At 36.0% G+C, this 20,880-nt stretch overlaps 1 long non-coding RNA gene across 1 annotated transcript; it reads right to left on the reverse strand.

The window, feature by feature from the left end:
• Positions 1-17,322: 17,322 nt before the first annotated feature.
• Positions 17,323-20,546, reverse strand: LOC144356662 (uncharacterized). Its single transcript, XR_014930763.1, has 4 exons — positions 20,090-20,546; positions 19,020-19,108; positions 18,694-18,770; positions 17,323-18,505 (listed from the first exon to the last, which is right to left on the reverse strand). It is a non-coding gene; the product is annotated as an uncharacterized LOC144356662 (long non-coding RNA).
• Positions 20,547-20,880: the final 334 nt, after the last annotated feature.

Genomic DNA, 20,880 nt, shown 5'->3' on the forward strand with positions numbered 1-20,880 from the left:
ATTGGTCACACATAAGACAATGGCAACGCAGGTGACGATGTGTATTTAAATATATATGATTACGATATACATTGACTAATATTCGGGAATTGTTACACAACGTCAAGATTACATTAATTTATACAAATTCGCGGGTTTGCTTGCGAGTTCTATAGTGATGGCACATGTACTCTTTGATTTAAATTGGAAGGATTCAAAATTTAAAACCAGTGAATGTTTAATACGTATACAGCAGAACTCCGAACCTTTCGATAAGTGTTAATTAGTGATGAAAATACGTGTCACATCATGGAAGAATTAATTATGGGCGATGGAGGTGTGAATAGTCTTTGGTATAAACATGCCAATCAATCAAAACGAATAAAAGCACTATAAAACAGCGGAATATTCAGTCGGTCAGTCATATCATTTTGCTCAGCTAATCGTAACATACCTCATACCATGCATGTATACTGACTGTCATTACACGACTGTCACACGCAACGTAATATTACCGTAATTGGTATAGTACAGGTGTGATGGTTCAAATACCAAAATGGCAACAGTAACATAAAGACTTCCCTGGCGGCGATGATAACATACGAACACGGAGCCAACAGATGAGGTTTCAACTGGTACTGGTATTATTATACTCTGCAAACATCAAGTACAATAACGCGGTAAAACTCCAATACTCCAATAACTAGATACTTAAACTGCAATACAATTCAACGAGATCTCCGATCTGATCTCAGTGCTGAACAACTCTCCTATATATACCCCCACTGTCTATAAATAGACCATTACATCAGCATACATAATGAGTCTGGAACTTACTACAAATTTCTAGAATGTTCCATTACCTTCTATTGTCTTCTACAGTGTTCTATTACCTATTCAACCAGTTCCTAAAAATCTAGAATATTCTACCCAGACACAGTACGTTTCTAGAACATTCTCAGTGACACGGAAGTGGTAAACAAGTCGTATGCGACAACGACGTCAACTTGGCATAAATTGCGTAAGTACTGTAAAGGGGGTAATTATTCACTGGGTTTTAATTTAGCTTATTTCGCTGACTGGTAAATGCGCTAAATTAAAACCCAGTGAATATGTAAAATTTCGCATAGAACACATTATCTAAATGACGAAACCGTGAATTTAAAACCCACTGAATATGCCTGAAATGGTAAATCAGTGAAATTGAAACCCAGTGAAAATTGGTCATTTTACAGTATTGAATTGCATTATTACATATTCTTGACGAACGAACTCATGTCGGACGCAAAGAGATATAACGTACTCTTATAATAACACCCATGTAGTACGGGTTATTATAATACTCGTGTCATACGTAGGGAGATATAACTATTGCACAATAATAATAATGTGTTTAAAGCGCAATTGTAACATGTGTATATGTTAGAAACAGGAAACATATCAATAATAATAATTATTATTGACACAACACTGACTCATAAATGTACAACAGTAAGGTCAGTAGTCAATATTCTACAAGAAATCAAAGGAACAAGACTAATAAAACTACAAGAATATTTTTTTGAAATGGGCCTCGTCTTCGATTTCCAAACTGGTGCATAACCCACAGATTCGTTTGTCAATTGGAGTTTTGGGTTTGTTTGTGTCTACCTTTTATTCAATTGCTCCCTCAGTTCGATGATTTTGATATCACCCATTATGTAAAATAGAATATTCCAATATGGCGGACTTTGCGAATTATATTCCAATAGTTCTGATTGAGTAATGCAAATGAGCCCCAGTGATTATTATAATCGACATACAGTACATCGTGGTGAAATCTGCCAAGGGTCGAATAAAATGGTCGAAGGCTGGCGAAGATGATGTAAACTAAGAACAAATAATTATTTTTCATATAGCTTAGAGTTATTCATTTTTAGTTTTGATTTTAATCGTTTTCATCCCATAATTATCCTTATTATTAAATGCCCGCTTCTTTATTAGTTTCCTGAACTCATCATTCTATTCCTATGCATGGTACGGGGCCTTGATGCTCAATAATGCAATACATTATCGCGAATAATCTGTGACAATGATAATATAATTATCTGTAAAAACATGACGGCGCGCAACCCATTTCTTGTCGTATCAGGTCCAAATATCGACACATTGTAAAAAAGATGATTTATAGCAAGAATGAAAAATGAATTTTTTTCTCGAACAACCCCGACAGTTTCGCTATTGACTAGTTTGTTTTCCGTTTTTTCCAGTGTCTGAAAACTGGACAACTGAATGTACATATCTATTGATAACATCATGGTGCTGTGTACGAGCTCCTGTGAATTATAGTTTGGAATGAAAATGAGAATTTTTTACTTTGTCACCAAAAGACAGAAACAAAATATACTTACAATTTTATGTTTTACGAGCGAAATGCTTCAACTGACGTTCATATGCAATCAAATGTAAAAATCTGAAGCGAACGCACGAAAATTCCAACGCACCTTTAGTTAGTCATGCTTTTCTAATTCAATATGTTAAGCGTGTCCTTATTGGTCATATGCGTTCGCGTCGCATATAAAGTAGCAATATTACTGTAACAAGTACGATGCTCAGAAAGCCAAGAGTATAATAAAACAAAAAAATGATAATCTCTTTTTTCAGCTTTATTTGACATATAGGGGCAAAATGAAGAAGTACTCATTTGGCAGGGATGCACACAGATTTCCGTTTTCGGTTCTTTGCGTTCTTTTGCCGATCAAAGACTTGGGACTCGCAGGCAGCAGATTAGAAACGTTAAATTCTTGAAATCGCATCCATCACAAAAATTATTTAAGCAGAAATGACTTACAAAATTGAGCGTGTATACACTTACGAATCATTTGGCTTCGATTTGCTGCCCTCATGAAAATACATATTTGATCGAAACTGCATTGGTGGTCATATACACATATGCTGTAGTTCTGTTACTTTGCTCTACGTTGCTTTTCTGTAACTTTAAAAATACGTTTGAAAATGGTTTACTATAATAGGATGTGTCTACATCGCGCGTTAAAATTTGCATTTAACATTAGCGCTTAACAAAGATTTTGATAAAGGAAATAAAGAATTGTATGAACAAAGATACCATGGGGGGGGGGGGTAAAAGTAAAGTTATATAACATTTTATTATTTAATAATTTATTAAAATACATAAGTTTGTCCAACTCCCTGTGGTATGATGAGCGTTAGTAATAAACTATGTAGTAACCCCGTTTCGCTTTGTATTATAAACACATAGTTGCCGCTTGCTCTTTCGTTTCCAATAGGAAACAATGTCTGCCTGAGCTTATGCAATAGTAATACAACATCACGTGTGTACTCTATGATATACAGAATCAAATTAAAACTCACTGTCCCAGCGAACTGCATGCGCGCGCGTCAAATTGACGCGTTTTATTTCGACGAGGGCCGCTGTGGCAATAAACTCGAGCCCGAGTTCAAGGACATAGATTTATCAAAACAAAACACAACTCTAAACAAATCAGCATTCCTTAAAACAAGATTTGAGAATAAAAGTTGGATTTTATGGTGTTTGCTTTTGTAATATCTGTTTTACATGTTATTGTGATGTATTTCTGGGAAAAAAAACGGGGAGGGCGGTGGTGTTTCATTGTTGAAACGTGAAGGGAGAAATAAAATTACTTATAAGTGGTGTTCTCACTGGACGTAATAAGCCGTTGTCACAACGCCTTTTATTTGAGACCGTCGTTAAAATGTGTGTGAACAGAATACGCCGTTGTGGCGTCGGCGTTTTTGACATCGTCGTAAAAGGGGTGCACCAGATCCTAAACGCCGTTGTCACACCGATTTTTGCACAACGTAATGTGCTGTGTGAACACAATGCGACGACCAAACGCCCTCTATCGCCGACTTATTTATGCTTGTCATTACACATGACGTCAGACGTTACAGGTCGAATGTCGAACTGGTCAGACAAAGAAACGAGATTACTGATATCTGTATGGAGAGAATCGAATATTCAAAGAATCTAGGGATGCTAGAGTATATCTGCATGTGATATGCTTTGACTGATTTGTTGCAAAAAATAAAAAGAAGAACACAACAATGTAGTATCTAATGTGGTACATGTGAGGTTCAAAGAATTTATAATTAGATCGAAGATGGCCTACTGGCGATCATTTTGTTCAGCTATATCTTTCACATGTGTGGAGCAATTCACTTCAACCTTTATAAATGGATAGTACATGATAGTATACATATGTGTATGCATTAATTTTGTCATCTGGTCAAAGAAGCTTACTGCTGTAAAAATGTAATAAAATCAGACATGTTTACATGCCTGGAACCAGATCGTGCTGTACTGTATCAGCTTATAATATGGTAATAAAATGTTGTTATTCTATAGGGACTGTACAATGCATGGCTTGTTTCCCCTATATCTGCCACCCTTTATATTCCACATTGTAGATTATATGCTGATGAGCTGAACAGTCATATTTAGCCCCCAACGCCCAACCACACCCCGGACAGTTTGTCCAGAAACAGGGGCTTATGAATGGGCATCCATTTGTCTGTGCATGCATGTGTCCAATAATGGTCATATCTTAGACATGTTTTTATTCAAACTTGGTGCATAGGTTATGTATTGAAGGTTACATATGCATGTCAAATATTTGTCTGATAGATTACATTATTTTAGCAGCAGCTGGGTCATTGGCATGATTGATGACTTTTTCATTACATATCATATCATATCAAATCAAATGGTCACTTAGTGATTTTCAAGAATGCCCCATAGTGGTAGTAAATCATATCTTTATGTTCTGCCCTGGTTGTGAGAAGTAGTTCATGTGTTCATCTTTATAATTAGCACTTATACTAATTCTTTTTGCTATCAGTCCCTCGAAAACCTGAGAAAAAATTTCACATTGGTTGGCTGCATTCTGAAGATGGTAAACCTTACAAGAAGGTGAAAATGATTGATGGTGGAGGTGGAATAAGGACTGTAGAGTACAGTGCAGTGCAGAAGACACCATTTCAGTTAAGACAGTGATAGACATACGAACACAACTGTTGACATTGACAAGTTTGCCGGAATAAGTGAGATGTACATAGCATTAGGCATTTTTTCTAGAAAAAATATAACCCTCTTTATTTATGTTGATGGCAAGGAATGTAAGTATGATAAATACCTAAAATCAGATGAGTTATTTCCCAGCAAATGTAGATTGTATTTAATGACATCTACTGTGAGTTTTCAAGTGCAACCACTGCTGACAATCCTCCATATATAAACGAAAATGATGGGACATCATTAAATGATCGTATTAGTACAGATGTCATCGAACATACAACTGGAAGACAATCACCACTTCTTCCTGCACATACAGATGTTTCCATCGAAACAGAAAATACTGAAGGTTACATTCCATCTGGGTCAAATGTTATGCAAAAAAGGGAGATCAGCTCAATATTTCATACTCAAAAGAAGGTGCATCATGCTATTCTGAAGTTGTATTTACAATATCAGCTTCATCTAGAGCTGGGTGTAAAGAAATATGTTCCTGGTCTGGTCCAGATATTGAAGCTTCAGAAGATATTGATCCTATACGCAATGGATTAAAAGTGAGATCGATATGCAAGAAGGACGTGCGATTTTTAGAATACAAATGCATGGATGGAAATGATTTAAAGTATGTCTTTCCAATGGCAAATGGGTTTGAAAATTCTAAAGTAATACTGCATCATGACCCAACTGAAATCTGGGGTTATGAAAACAAGCTGCTTCCTGTCATGGACGACTCTGATCATTGCTGTCTTTGGATAACTAAGACTCGCTTGTACAAAGTAATTGTAACCTTTGATGGAATGTTTGAAGAATCTGCAAATGTAAGTATTTTTGAAGTATGTACAATGACAGGGAGTGAGCGAGGACAACTTGTAAAACGGGATGCCATGTATGTCACGCCAACTACAACCTGATTCCAGGAAGAAAGCATGATCCGTTCAGGAAGTTGCTTATGTACCCCAAATCAAGGTAAAGAATGTACAGTACAGAAGAGCTGATGAAATTGCCAAATGTAAATGGCTTGGCACATATGTGGCTATCAAAGAAATAAAGGGAAGAAATGTAAAATTTCTGCAAGGAAGTATTAGGAGGGATCAGACATCAAAATATCGTCCAGCTTATGGCCTGCTGTTGAAAAGAATACAATGATCATTCTCTCTGAATATATTGATGGGCCAAACATGGACGATCTACTTTTCAGTGGTGAGCACAAAGAGTTCAATATTCTAAATGGCCGAAAGCCAAGCAACTGTGTCAGGCAATATCGTACATGCATAAGATTAATATCATTCATCAGGACATAAAACCTGCTAACATTTTAATCGCAAAGAATACCATGGTGTTCGCATACTTCATGCAGGTAGCAGTGCTATAGCTGAAACACGTACATGGCTCTGAATGTTTAATTCATCAAACTAGAGCAAGTACGATGTCTGATGTGTGGTCCCTCAGAATTACGTTGTAATTGAGCTATACAAGGAAATTTGTATGGGGCATTGGCAAAGACGAGTCAACACACAATGATAGCCTTGCTGATGACAACCAAGAAGATGAATAACTAAATTTGTATGGGGCATTGGCAAAGACGAGTCAACACACAATGATAGCCTTGCTGATGACAACCAAGAAGATGAATAACTAAATTTGTATGGGGCATTGGCAAAGACGAGTCAACACACAATGATAGCCTTGCTGATGACAACCAAGAAGATGAATAACTAAATTTGTATGGGGCATTGGCAAAGACGAGTCAACACACAATGATAGCCTTGCTGATGACAACCAAGAAGATGAATAACTAAATTTGTATGGGGCATTGGCAAAGACGAGTCAACACACAATGATAGCCTTGCTGATGACAACCAAGAAGATGAATAACTAAATTTGTATGGGGCATTGGCAAAGACGAGTCAACACACAATGATAGCCTTGCTGATGACAACCAAGAAGATGAATAACTAAATTTGTATGGGGCATTGGCAAAGACGAGTCAACACACAATGATAGCCTTGCTGATGACAACCAAGAAGATGAATAACTAAATTTGTATGGGGCATTGGCAAAGACGAGTCAACACACAATGATAGCCTTGCTGATGACAACCAAGAAGATGAATAACTAAATTTGTATGGGGCATTGGCAAAGACGAGTCAACACACAATGATAGCCTTGCTGATGACAACCAAGAAGATGAATAACTAAATTTGTATGGGGCATTGGCAAAGACGAGTCAACACACAATGATAGCCTTGCTGATGACAACCAAGAAGATGAATAACTAAATTTGTATGGGGCATTGGCAAAGACGAGTCAACACACAATGATAGCCTTGCTGATGACAACCAAGAAGATGAATAACTAAATTTGTATGGGGCATTGGCAAAGACGAGTCAACACACAATGATAGCCTTGCTGATGACAACCAAGAAGATGAATAACTAAATAATTTGATGGTAGCACAAAAAATGCCATGTTCATTGGAGACATTAATCACTGAAGAATACTAGCATTATTCCAGAGCATCTATATACCGATTTTTTATTAAAATCTGATAATTGGTTCTTGAGATATCAGCGGAAGAGACACACATACACAGATGCACTAACCACAGACTTCCATTGTGTTCTTCACAAAAGGGAGTCAAAAAATTAAATTAAATCCTGAATGCCCAAGATACATATATGACTTATGTAAAAATAAACCAGAATCCCAAATACCATATCTTGTTTCATTAGACATTTGCATTGATCACAAATAAAATGACACATTCTATCTATAAACACAGCTTTGCACCCATGGTTTTTGTTAGTCCGTGCAAATGTAATAGAGCAGTGTGACAAATAGGCATAGTTCATATCAGCTTCAGAACGAATAGTGAACTAATTCACTATTATTAATTAACTCCTAGAAATATCAATACACTCTAGGGTCTATTATCTCTACTGAGAATTCCACTGATTAATTTTTGGTTAAAATTCGTGCATATTATTTACATAATTTGCATACTGATTAACCAAATTTAAGCATATTCAATTGTTTCTCATGTACTATCAAAAAGATTTCAATGAAACATAATACATAGATACTCTAGAACAATTCTAATTAGGCAGTTTATTTTCACTTTTTCTCAAGAACCATTAAACAGATTTCAATAAAATTTGATACTCTGGGATAATGTTCTTATTAGTTTTTGGATGAAGTTCGTGCACAATAATGACGTAATTTGCATACAAATTAACCAATGTATAACTTTTCCACTAATATCTCACCCACTCATCAGATTCAATGAAACTTGGTACACACACATGTAGATGCTTAGGGATAACCCATATGCATGTTCAGTTTAGAGTTAAGTTTTGTACTCATGAATTACCTTACTTGCATAAATTAACCAATTTACAGGTTCTCCATAGATATCTTGAGTACCACTGATTAAATTTTAATGACACTGAGTACATAGGAACTTTTAGATAACCCACAGTTCTGATTACTTCAGGGTTGAAATCCATGCATATTAATTACTTGTTATTAGTTTCATGCATATTTCTGAATATACATAACTGTAATGTACTATTGCAGATAGGGACTAGCAACTGGTGCTTTAATTTTGTTGTCTGGCAAGATATATGACCAAAATAGTAGGTCAATATATATGGTCATTTTTTCATTAAATATTTACAATTGTTAAACGATAGCTACTTAGAACCACCCTAACTATTTGCTCTATTAGAAAGGCATGCGCTTACTGTAAAACTAAGACATATTTCAATGAAGGGGACGGAGCTGAAGGGGTCGATAGTCAGAAACGGAGAGTGGATGAAATGTTAACAATGGTCAATGAAACGACTGCCCTGCAGGATCAGATTATCCAATATGGCGATCTCGTAAAAGTGATGAAGTTATCCAGCAAGGACCGATCCGAAGTGACGCTGAGGTTACTCTTCACAATTAAATCAGATATAGCTGAGATTGAACCCATGCAGGTACGGGTAGAAGAGACTAGGCGGAAAGTATCTGAAATTGAGGATTCGTTGAACCATGTGTATGAACGAGTAGAAGACATGAAAAAAACATGAGCGGGAAACGGAAGCACGTGATAAATTAGTAGATGACCTGAAAGTGAAACTTCACGAAGTTGAAACTAGGCTCAGTCTGTCAGAACATAGGAATGAAGATTTGGAGAACAGAGCTAGGCGAGTTAATCTGAACTTCCATGGTTTTCCAGAAGAAGCAGAGAAAGGTGAAAAATCATGTGTTGAATTTATTCGCAAATTCATACAAGAACACACGGAATCAAAGGAATAGGAGAACATGTGGCTATCCAAAGAGTACACCCGCTACCTCCGCAGCCGTTGCACTCTGGTAAACCAAGACATATTATGGTTGCATTCGTTGATGCAAGTATTTCACGTACAATTCTGTATAACAATTTCATGGTCAGAACATTTTCATAACAGACGATGTGAGCCAAGGAGTCATAGCAGAAAGGAAGATACTGCTGCAATTTCGTAAGGAGTACAATCAGGAGAACCCAAGAAAAAGGACGTATATTGCATGGAGGGTACCAGCGACAATCATGGTTGAAGGAAAGGATGGAAAGATGAAAGCAGTCACAGTGAAAGATCTGGGATGACAGACTAGGTGGGACTTTCAAAAACAAAAGTGGTAATTTGTTTTAATTTAGGTTGAATTTTATGAGAATACTATGGCAGGGATGATGTTTAGACTTGAATGAGAGCCGTCCAGGGGCGCAGTACCTAATCTATATTTCCATATTCAGTATGCGTCTAAAAGTGAGTGTAATGTTTTGCATCAGTGTTAATGTTAATGTTAAAAAAATGGGTACAGGAAATAGGATGAAATTTGATGAAAGCCAATCTTGGTTACAAACTGGGTAAATGGAAAATAGATTGATGTGGCTTTTTTGCAAGAGACACACAGCACACCGGCGGATGAGCAATTTTGGTCAATGCAATTTAGAGGACAGTGCTGGTATTCCCATGGATCTAATGTGAGTAAGGGACGACGTCAAATGATCGATGTCGGATAAAAAAACTCATTTGCTATAGTTTGGGGGTGGGGGGTGACCTCAAAAAGTTTCCATCCTACAAAAACGATTTTATTTTTTAATGAAGTCAAACAAACCTTGGAGTATTTGTAGTTCGTTTCTTTCTATCCAATCATAGACAAAAATAACAGAAAATGAAAAAAAAAACATCCAAGACGAGAAAATGGTTTGGTCCGAGTGTAAATATATGTCAAATGAGGTCAATTTCAGGGCATGGACCTAGAGCATGCGCAGAACCCAGAAATTAGTTTGCGCATGCGTATATTCCGCTTTATTATTACAACCAACTGCTATGCCATACTACTGTCCGATTATCAATTTGTATATAATGGTGAATGTAGTCTGACGCCATGATCAATATTTATCAATTAAGTTTCAGTGGGGGGGGGGGACTAAAAGAATTTTTTTTTTTATCCGACATCGATCTTTTGACGTCGTCCCTAAAGGAGTAATGATTGTTATTAGATCATCAGCTCCCGATGTAAAAAATGTTAGGCAGGAAGGAGGTAGAATTTTGATTATGGAAGCAGAAATTAGTGGTGTCCCAGTGATATTGATTAATACATATGCACCTAAGGAGAATTAGAACATACACATTTTATGCTGAATTTAAGGAATAGATTGGTCGACTTGAACATAGGTCTTGATAGTATGGTTGTATGGGGAAGGAATTAAACTTCACAGTTAATAATGATTTATACAGATCAGGGGATAACCCAAAGCCATGAAGTTCTCTATTAGATTATTCAGTGATATTTGGAACAATTTGAATTAGTGTATATTTGGCGGCTAAGAAATGAGGACAAAACACAATTCACTTGGCGTCGTAGACGTCCATCCATTCAGCAAAGTAGATTGGATTACTTTATAATATCAGATTCATTACAGAGTAGCACAAAAAAGGTAGAAATAATACCCGGGCTTGGGTCAGACCACTCGACGTTAATACGGAGTTTATATGACAAGAATCAAAATCGGGGCCCAGCCTACTGGCGTGTCAACTCGTCCCTAGTGAGAGACGAGAATTACAGTAAATTATTAAAAGGATAAAACAAACGAATGGACAGCAGAACTGGAAGAGATTCAAAATAAAGGATTGCTGTGGGATATGATGAAATATAAGATTCGAATTTTACTATTAAATACAGTAAAGAAAAAGCAAAGAAACGTAAAAGTGTTAGAGAACAGAATAAAGCTAGCACAGGAAGCTTGTTCAGCTAATCCTAATGACAATACATATACAGCTCTAGAGGAATTAGATAGACAAATGAACGAGCATTATAATTATATAACTGAAGGCGCAATAATAAGATCAAGAGCAACATGGTACGAGAAAGGGGAAAAGAATAATAAATATTTTTGAATTGGAGAAGACAAATAAAAGAAGGTCTAGTATCAACAAATTAAAAATGAGTGAATTTGATGAGACGAGCCAACCTAGGGAAATTTTAAATAAAATCAAAGCCTTTTATTCAAATCTCTACAAAAAGGAAAATCTTAATTATAAAAAGGGGAAGAGATATTTTTACAGAATTTAGAGTCTCTCCCAGCTGTCAAATGAATCGCAACATTTGTGCGAGGGAAAATTGAAGATGGGAGAGGTTTATAATGTATAATGTTAATGAAAGAAAATAAGAGTCTAGACAATGATGGCCTGACAGTTGAATTCTATAAGGCCGTTTAGGCCATGGTTGGGAAGCTAGTTGTAGACTCACTAAATTACGTCTCGGATAAGGGGGAGTTTTCAGAATCCCAAAAGCAAAGTGTTATAACACCGTGATCAACTATACTTAAAAAAAAAACTGGCGACCCATTTCCCTTATGAATGTGGATACTAAGTTGGCCACAAAATGCTTGGCTAAACGTCTTGTGCAAGTTTTTCCAGAGTTGATAGGTCCAATGCAGGCAGCATTTGTTAAAGGACGAAATATTAATGATTATGTGAGACTCATAGAAGAGAATAATATGGGGTGCATCTTACTGGAAATTGACTTTGAAAAGACATTTGATATGGTTGACTGGACATATCTCCTTTAAATGTAATTATCAAACTAAAAGATTGCCGGTGAGACTCAGTGATTTTGTCACAGAAATACTAGATATTTTGGCGGAGGAAATGAAAGTATATAAAAAAGAAAAAGATCAAATTATTTGGAATAATGAGGAAATAATTATTGGGGGGAAATCAGTGTATATGGACGATCTTGCTCAAAATGGAATTATAAATGTATCACATCTAATTAATGAAAGGGGAGTGATTCCATGGCAGGAAATAGCGCGGGAAGAATCGTCCTTGATACATAAATTAAAGTAGTTGGGTCTTGTATCTGCTATCCCAGAAAAGTTGAAAAATAAAAACGAGGATCTAAATTTGATATACTTTAAAATTATGGGAATGCCTATGGAATTAGAATTCGTAAGAAGACACATATATTTCTGTAAAATGAAAGAAAAAAAGCCAAATTTTGAGGTATTTGTATCTTATTGTAAACGAATTTATGAATGTGAAAATTACATTGCAAAACAAGGTAAGACAAGTAAGGCATATATTGCACCCTAAGAAGTGAAGCCCAAGACTGTTATATCTGAGATAACTTTATTGTAAGAGAACTATACAGATGTAATTTAGAATACTAAGTACCCAATAAAAAGTATTAAAAAAAACTTAAAAAGTGTAGGGATTTCATCTAAAAAAAATATTAAATTGGCACATCTAATCATTCCCATAGGATGTTACATGACAAGTGGGACTTTGAATACTAAACTATCGCCGCTCGTTCAACATATTGTTGGTTTAAATACTACAAACGTGAATGAATTGTATGATTCGAGCTGTTAAATAACGCCGTGATTGCATTAAGAGTGCATTTTCAAATAAAACAACGTTCAGTCGTCGGATGGATTGAAAAATCAAAGACCGATGGTTGAACAGTTTTGATTGACTGATTGGTCATCCAGAAATATTATCCACAATAGTATTATGGCATGCGGATTTCTTCAATGTATAGGCCTATCAAACTTGGTCAAAATCTATTGCATTGTACATTTAGTAAAAAAGGTAAGCAAATTAGCTAATTTACATATTTAACTTTGCCCCAAAGACCAATCATGTCCGAGGAATACTTCGAATCATGTGTGTGCCGAATTTCATCCAAATATAAACTGTTCTTGAAATTTGCGTGAAACAGACATGCACACAGACACAAAAGCTTCGCACACAAGAGACTAAAACATTGTTGCCTGCAATTATGATCAATTGCAAATGGGTGAGAATTTAATGTACTTCAACGATCATTATTGCTTGACGTCGTGATACCAATGCAAACAAACATTACCATTTATTTATTCTATCTATGCTATTTTCCGCCTAGCTGTCTTTCCATCTGAAGAGCGGTTGCAAGAATTCGACAATAGAATTTTTTTGTCAAAGGTCAGATCTCTTGGAACAACTCCAGCCTGCTTTGCATAGTTTAGGTAGTAGTTTGCAATAATTCCAGGGTTGTTGTTGTTAGATGATACTTCCAACCATAACATTTTCCTGCTGTATCCGTCAATAGCACCATGTACTGCGAATCCAAATGGTTTAAGTTTATCGTAACCATCAATGTGCGTAATGGTGATGAAATACGACGGGAACTGAAGGAAATGAAGCAAGATGATGAACGGGTGTCTACGTTAGATAAATCGGTACGTGAACTGAAAAATGAAGTTGGTGAAATCAGCGAAAATGGAAATATATGCGGACTCGATGTAGCTGAAATTAATAACAAGCTTGATCAAAGTATTTCACGACTTGATATCTTAGATCAAGATGCGGATAAGCAGGAAGCGGTTAGTAGATGGGACAATGTCAGATTTTACAGAATTGTTGAGTAAACTGGTGAAACGTTTGATAAATGTAAGGTTAAGGTAATCAATGTTTTGAATGCAAATTATGGGTGCCACGTGACATTGTGAGGGCTCACCGAGTACCAAGCTCACAATACAAGGTCGTGTACGACCAATAATAGCTAAATTTCACCATTCAGATAAGTGCACTCTCCGGCCGGCCTGCATTAAAAGAGGCTGGGATAGGTATTGAAAATGATTTCACGAGACGGCGCGAATCGCTAAACAAGCTGAAATCCCAGGGTCGTAAAGGGTACTTCAAGAGAGGAAAGCTGGTTATTATCCCGGAAGGAGAAATTGACCACCAACAAAAAACGACAAATAGAAGGACGAGCTTCACCGAAACGAGTTAAAAGTCCATGAACACGACTACAGCATAGACAATTTCGAGTGATAGAGATGCAATGACTGATGCTACACTATAGGGGCATGGCCATGGTCCATCATTTTTAAACGGTTTGTCTTGGAATGTTAGAGGTTTTAAACACAAACTTATTTCACTCGATTTCGTTCATTTCCTCAAATCATTTATCATGTCATGTTATTTCTTTATCCGAAACATGGGTTGAACACGAACACCAATTTTCAAATGATTTTCCTGGTTTTAAAGTGTAAAACACGTCCTCTTACATTAACACGTGGTCGTGATTGTGAATTATACTGAGAGTATTCAATCAAGTTTACGTGATTGCTTGTTTTTCTTATTTAGAAAAGAATTAATTCGTTCAGATAGGGACATTCTCTATTGCAACGTCTATATCCCTCCACAAAACTCTACTGTTTATAATACACTCGACTCACAAAATGATATTGAGTTGTTGGAAAGTGAATTGCTGATTATTTTGTCTAAATTAAGTGAAGTTGATGTAATAATTGTTGGCGATTTTAATGCCAGGTCTAGGGAGCCAGTCATATTTTATTCTCAACGACGACGTAACATTTGTTTTAAACGATTTGCCAATATATAATGCTGATAGTTTCAACATAGTTTTAAATCCGTTTGGGCAGTCACTTGTTTCGTTATGTTGTACGTTCAATCTGCATATGTTGAATGGTAGGTTTGGTGATGACACTGGCATTGGTGATTTTACATGTCTTTCTAGTAATGGTGCTAGTCTTGTCGACTATGTAGTAGTTTCGTCACCCTTGTTTTCAAAAATAGCATTTTTTTTATTCGATTGCGTACTGAATCCGACCACATGCCACTCTCATTTAAAATGCCAATTCAATATGGATTAACACAAAACATACTAGTACTTACGCAGTACAAGTAAGTTGGCACAAATAGTCCAACCATGAATTGTACATACTAAATAAAAGCAAGCATTAAAACGTCTTTCTACAGCTAAACCAAATGTTAGAGTATAATTTTGAATAAATAATACCAAGATACCAATTAATTTATAGTGGACCGCTAAAATTCGTTGGCGAATGCATACAAAAGTGATCCACTTTCACCGGAAATGAAGATTAATGAAAAGTGCGCCACTAACGACTGACGTTTGGCACCATTTGTTTTCATATCGCTTCTGTAACTGCTCAAATGCATCGAATACAGTACCCAAAAATAAAAATAATTTCCAATAGTCTACATCTGGAAGCCAGAAAATTACAATTCTTTTGTTCAAAATCTTGAAAATGACACTTTATAGAAACACCGGGTCTTTGTTGATGTATTTATGAATGTAATGCGTTCTGCTGCTGATAAAAGCGGCATGTTATGTAAGGTATACAGTCAGTCTAGAAAACAACCGCCATAGTTTGATTTGGAGTGTAAAAAACTTAAAGCAGAAAAATACAGGTTGTTACGTTTGTTTCGCAACTCATCTAACATGCAAAAACATTTATGTTTACGTCTAACTCGTACCCATAATGAGTCATTTTGGTCAACGTTTAGACAGATAAATTACACTAAACGTCATGTTAGTGGGGGTCATCAGAGTCATCTATGAATCTCCAGAAATGGTTTGAATATTTCAGTACCCTCTTTTCATGAAATGAATCCAATAATGATTTTGATTTGGGTTTGCCAAATTTAATCAGTAAACTTGACTATTTTCTTCTAGTGATATGGAAATCGATTGGGACATTTTGAATGGTCTCATCTCAGATGACGAGATACACGAAAGTCTGAAACATATCAAAAACGGTAAATCAGCAGGTCCAGACAGTCTGATTGGCAAATTCTTCAAAAATGCAGAGGCATTTGTGATCCCCTATCTAAATATTTTTTTTTCAATTCAATTTTTGATACCGGAACTTTCCCAAGTATCTGGTCTAAAGCGACTATTGACGGTTGATGCCCCAGGGAATTATAGGGCAATTTCTTTACTTATATTAGTATTTTGGTAAAATGCTCACCTCTATTTTGAACCGTCGACTCTACTAGTGGTCGGTCGTTCTCGGCAAAACAAATGAAGGGCTCATACCACTAATTTTAACTCCATAGACGACAATGTTAACATATGACGAGATTGCTATATGAAAATGATAAACAAAGTTGAAAACATGGCTCAAAAATAGGGAATTAACATGCCAGTAATCAACCAGATGAAAAAAACTCTTGCAAATCTCAGGTAAACAAGACACACCTACTCTATTTGAATTGCACTTAGAGAAATCACCGGCAAAACACCAAGATTAGAACATCCAAATACACACAGAATAAACCCATTGGCACACAGCCGCTAAGTAGTAAACATGAGAAAAAAAATATTGGAAAAATGTCATTCGTTCTTGCTACGAGCGGCCATTGGTTGATTAGTGGCATGGGACCTGAAGCACAAGCAGGTTTTAGGCACGGGTACTCAACTTTTGATAATATCTTTATTCTACAATATTTGGTACAAAAATACATCACACGTAAAAGAGGGCAATTCTATTGTGCTTTTGGAGATTTTTCCAAGGCCTTTGACATGGTAGAGAGACAGTGACTATGGTATATTTTGATAAAGGGTGGGGTGACAGGAAAAATGTACCGTATACTTGCTAGTATTTACTCCAATGTTAGATCGTGTATTAGAACATCAAATCAGTATACGGAATATTTTGACTGTCCAGTTGGTGTCCGCCAAGGTTGTCCCTTCTTATTTTCCTTCTTCATTAATGAACTAGACATTGAACTACAACAGTCCCCTCACCATGGTATTCAACTTTCCCCTGACCTCATTGAACTCTTTTGTTTATTATTTGCTGACGACATTGCGGTGTTTTCAGACACTGTCATTTGCCTACAAAGATTAATTCGTAAGCTTGAGGGGTATTGTGATAAATGGAAAATGACAGTGACAAAACAAAAGTAAAAGTGGTATTTTAAAAACAGACAGCTGGGAGTAGATTCACATTACAAATATTTAGGAATTTTATTATCATGTCAGTTACAGTGGAATCTCCAACAAGCTGAAAAAGCATTTATGTCCATTATGAAAAATACTAGAAAAATTGGCTCTTTAAATTATGATTCATTCTTTAACATTTTTGATTCCATGATTTTACCTATTTTAACCTATGGTTCGGAGGTCTGAGGGTTTAAAAATTTGAGTGTCTGGACATCTTGCTTGCAGACATTTCTTTGGTATTTCCATAGACAAGTCGGGGGAGGGTGAAACCTACCTGGGTGTCTGATATAAGAAAACTATTGTTTTTGTGTATAAATTAGAACACGTTTGGTATTTGCAGACAGTTGGCTATATTCAGGAATTTATAAGCGTGTTTTCATGTCGTTTTAGGAAATACCTACATCTTGAGTGGCTTAATGATATATGTTCCTTAGACAAACTGGTTACATATCGGGAATTCAAGGTTACATTGCAGACGGAAAAATACTTAAAACCTGTCGGAATTTATTCCCATAGAGTAAGTAGCTCTTGCACGGTTTCGATGCTCTTCTCATTGCCTTCGCATTGAAAGAGATCGTGGTGTAATTGAGAGAGACGAACGTATTTGCCCTCTTTGTGACATAGATAAAATTGAAAATGAGTTTCACTTCTCCTTTACATTTTATAATACCCTATCTTTTGATAAATTTATAGAACTTATTACTTCTCAAAATTCTGACATTTTACAACCACTGGCTGCACACATCTTTCATGCATTGAAACTTAGGACCGAGATATGTAATTTTATTTAAATATTCTTCTTGTACATGTAAAGTATTTTTGTTTTTTGATAATTCTTCTTGTACATACTTTTATGGGCAGATGGCCTTGAATTTGTAAATAAAGACCGGAACAATTAAATGCGCAGGTACTACACTTCCTCCTATGCTTTGTACGTCTTTCAATTCCTTCAGGATCAAGTATATTAATTAGATCAATAACTAAATCCCTGTTCACCATTAAACCATATTTGAGTTTCAACCTTTTCCACATGGCTCTATACCCAATACATTTTCCACTGGACTGTAGCTCTGTTTCTATAGCTGCAATGATATTCTGTATGTCAGGTAAAGTGATAGTCTTTCTTCGCTTCAAACCATACTTTTTCAAGGCGTTTCAAATGTCTAAGGCTTACAATGTTACCTATTATGCAAAAGTGATATGCACAGGATTTAATATGATAAGTATATTTCCAACACACTCATAGGGGTAGAGAACTACTCCTGCATGTATACATTCCAAACACCAAACATACACTGAACGGTATTGAGAAATTAGACAATACATTACGATAATGTGAATCAACGTTATAGTGCATGTGAGCAACTTACCATGTAAAAGGGACACAGAAGCTATTATGTCCTCATTAGTGTAGCATGCATTAAAGTATTTCTTTATTAGCTTTTCCCTATCAATAATGGGAAAAAAAGTGCACAATAAGGATTTTGTTGCCTACCAAATTATCACTATAGTCACTCGTGTTTCACAGGATGTGATGCTTAGGTTTGAATGCAATATGTACTACATACAAAATTACTATAAAATTGCATGTGACCATACACTTGAAGCAAACTGTTTTCAGAATTATTGATGAAATTGTAAACACAGAAACATTTTATTGTGGCGTAGCCTTCCCTTCACTGTACATCGTGCATACCGTATTGTGATGACGTCCACTCTAGGAAGATATCCATGCATTATTCAGATGGGAATTGTTATGTCTGCAGCATTCTTTTTCATATAAACCTAAATGAGAAAAAGAAAGTTAAAAGGTAAAACATAAAAAATTATCATCAAATATGGGATAGGAAGTGTAGGAGGCCTGCAATGAGGAGCAAATCTGAAGTCTGAAGAGAGAACTCAAATTCAAAAGTGAGAAGTGGAAATGTGAAGTCGGAAATTGGAAGTGAGAAGTCGGAAATTGGAAGTGAGAAGTCAGAAATTTAAAATGTGTAAATATAGGAGTCTTGATATACATAAATCTATAAGTTAAAGCATAAAATCTGAAGTTTCGGGGAAAACATTAAACATAACATTGAAACATAACATATAGTGAAATTCAATTTCAGTCGCATTCAACCCTACTTTTAACATGATTTAATGATTAATAATATACCTATTAATGTCATTTAGTGGAACCAACGTTCCTAGCACTTTCTCCATACTGCATGTTCGAAAAAAATAAGTGAATGTTAGTGTCCGTCAAGTACAGGTGAGACTGAAGATCAATCTGTTTGGGTAGCAGTTTTCACCTATATTTGACTCATAAGAATAAAGGAATTACCAGGGGATTTGTTACAAAGTAGAATATAATCAGGGCATATAATCAGGCGACTTGTCCCAGATAGATCATCATCGGTGGACTTGACTTAAGGTAGAATATAATAAGGGCCCTTTCCCATAGTAGAATATAATCAGGCAACTTGTTCCCAAGTAGATCATAATGATAGGACTTGTCCAAAGGTAGCATATTACCAGGTCCCTGTTTCCAAGGGAGAATGTAATCAAATGTAAAAACAATATAAATACGGCAAGCAATGCCAACAAGACCTGTATGCAAAACAATTTGGTATAAAATAATGTGCAAAAATTATAGAAACTACAATGAAGTTTCATCACTACAGATTATGATACTTTTTTGCTGCTGCGGTTTGCAACAATAATACTACAAATGCAATCTTTTACATGCCAACATATTATTAAATAATTAATGAATAATAAACTTACCCACCACAACTCGTATGGCTGCTGACGGCCATGTTGTTAGCCACGCACGCACGTGCATGTGTTCAATATCCCATATTGCTTTGCTCTCCATGAAAGTTAGAACTAACAAGTTGGAACTCGGAAGTTAGAAATGGGAACTCGGAAGTTTGAAGTAGACAGTTGGAACTGCGAAGTAGGAAGTAAGAAGTCCCCTCTTGGCTTACGTACGTAATCCATGGTTCGTGACTTCAGCTGGGATTAAAAACAGTTCTACCTGTTGTAACTTCGCTTAAAAGAAACAATCATCAGGCACTGGCATTTTGTCTATAGCAGTAATGATCTTTTACACTGATATTTTACTGAAAACTCGATATTAACTTGGCTGTATTTATCTAACGGACATGGAAACAGGTATATTCCTCAGCTCCTGAGAGCGAGGTTTTGTAGTAATGTTGGTGATCGCCGCTGTGTCTACGGAAGTACTATTGGAGATTGCATGATGGGAGTGAAAAGTCTTTTGATCAGTAAGATAATTTTAGAAAAGTGAAAACTAGAGTAACTGTGAAATAAAGGATGGTTTTAAATATTAAATATCATGGAATCTGGAGGAAAAATAATGAAAGGAAATTGAATTGAACTGATATGAAAGGGAAGTAAATGTGGGCAAGGTCAGAATCCGAGGGTCAAAATACGTCACAATACATCCATCATTGCGGCTGTGTCAATAACTATGGATGGAACAGTCGTTCTTGTGAAACAATGGACATACATAGTTTATTATTTGAAGAGGGAAACTGCTGCATTATAGAAGA

The sequence above is a fragment of the Saccoglossus kowalevskii genome, chromosome 10, assembly GCF_978046115.1.
Source record: "Saccoglossus kowalevskii chromosome 10, keSacKowa6.1, whole genome shotgun sequence".
Taxonomy (NCBI): domain Eukaryota; kingdom Metazoa; phylum Hemichordata; class Enteropneusta; family Harrimaniidae; genus Saccoglossus; species Saccoglossus kowalevskii.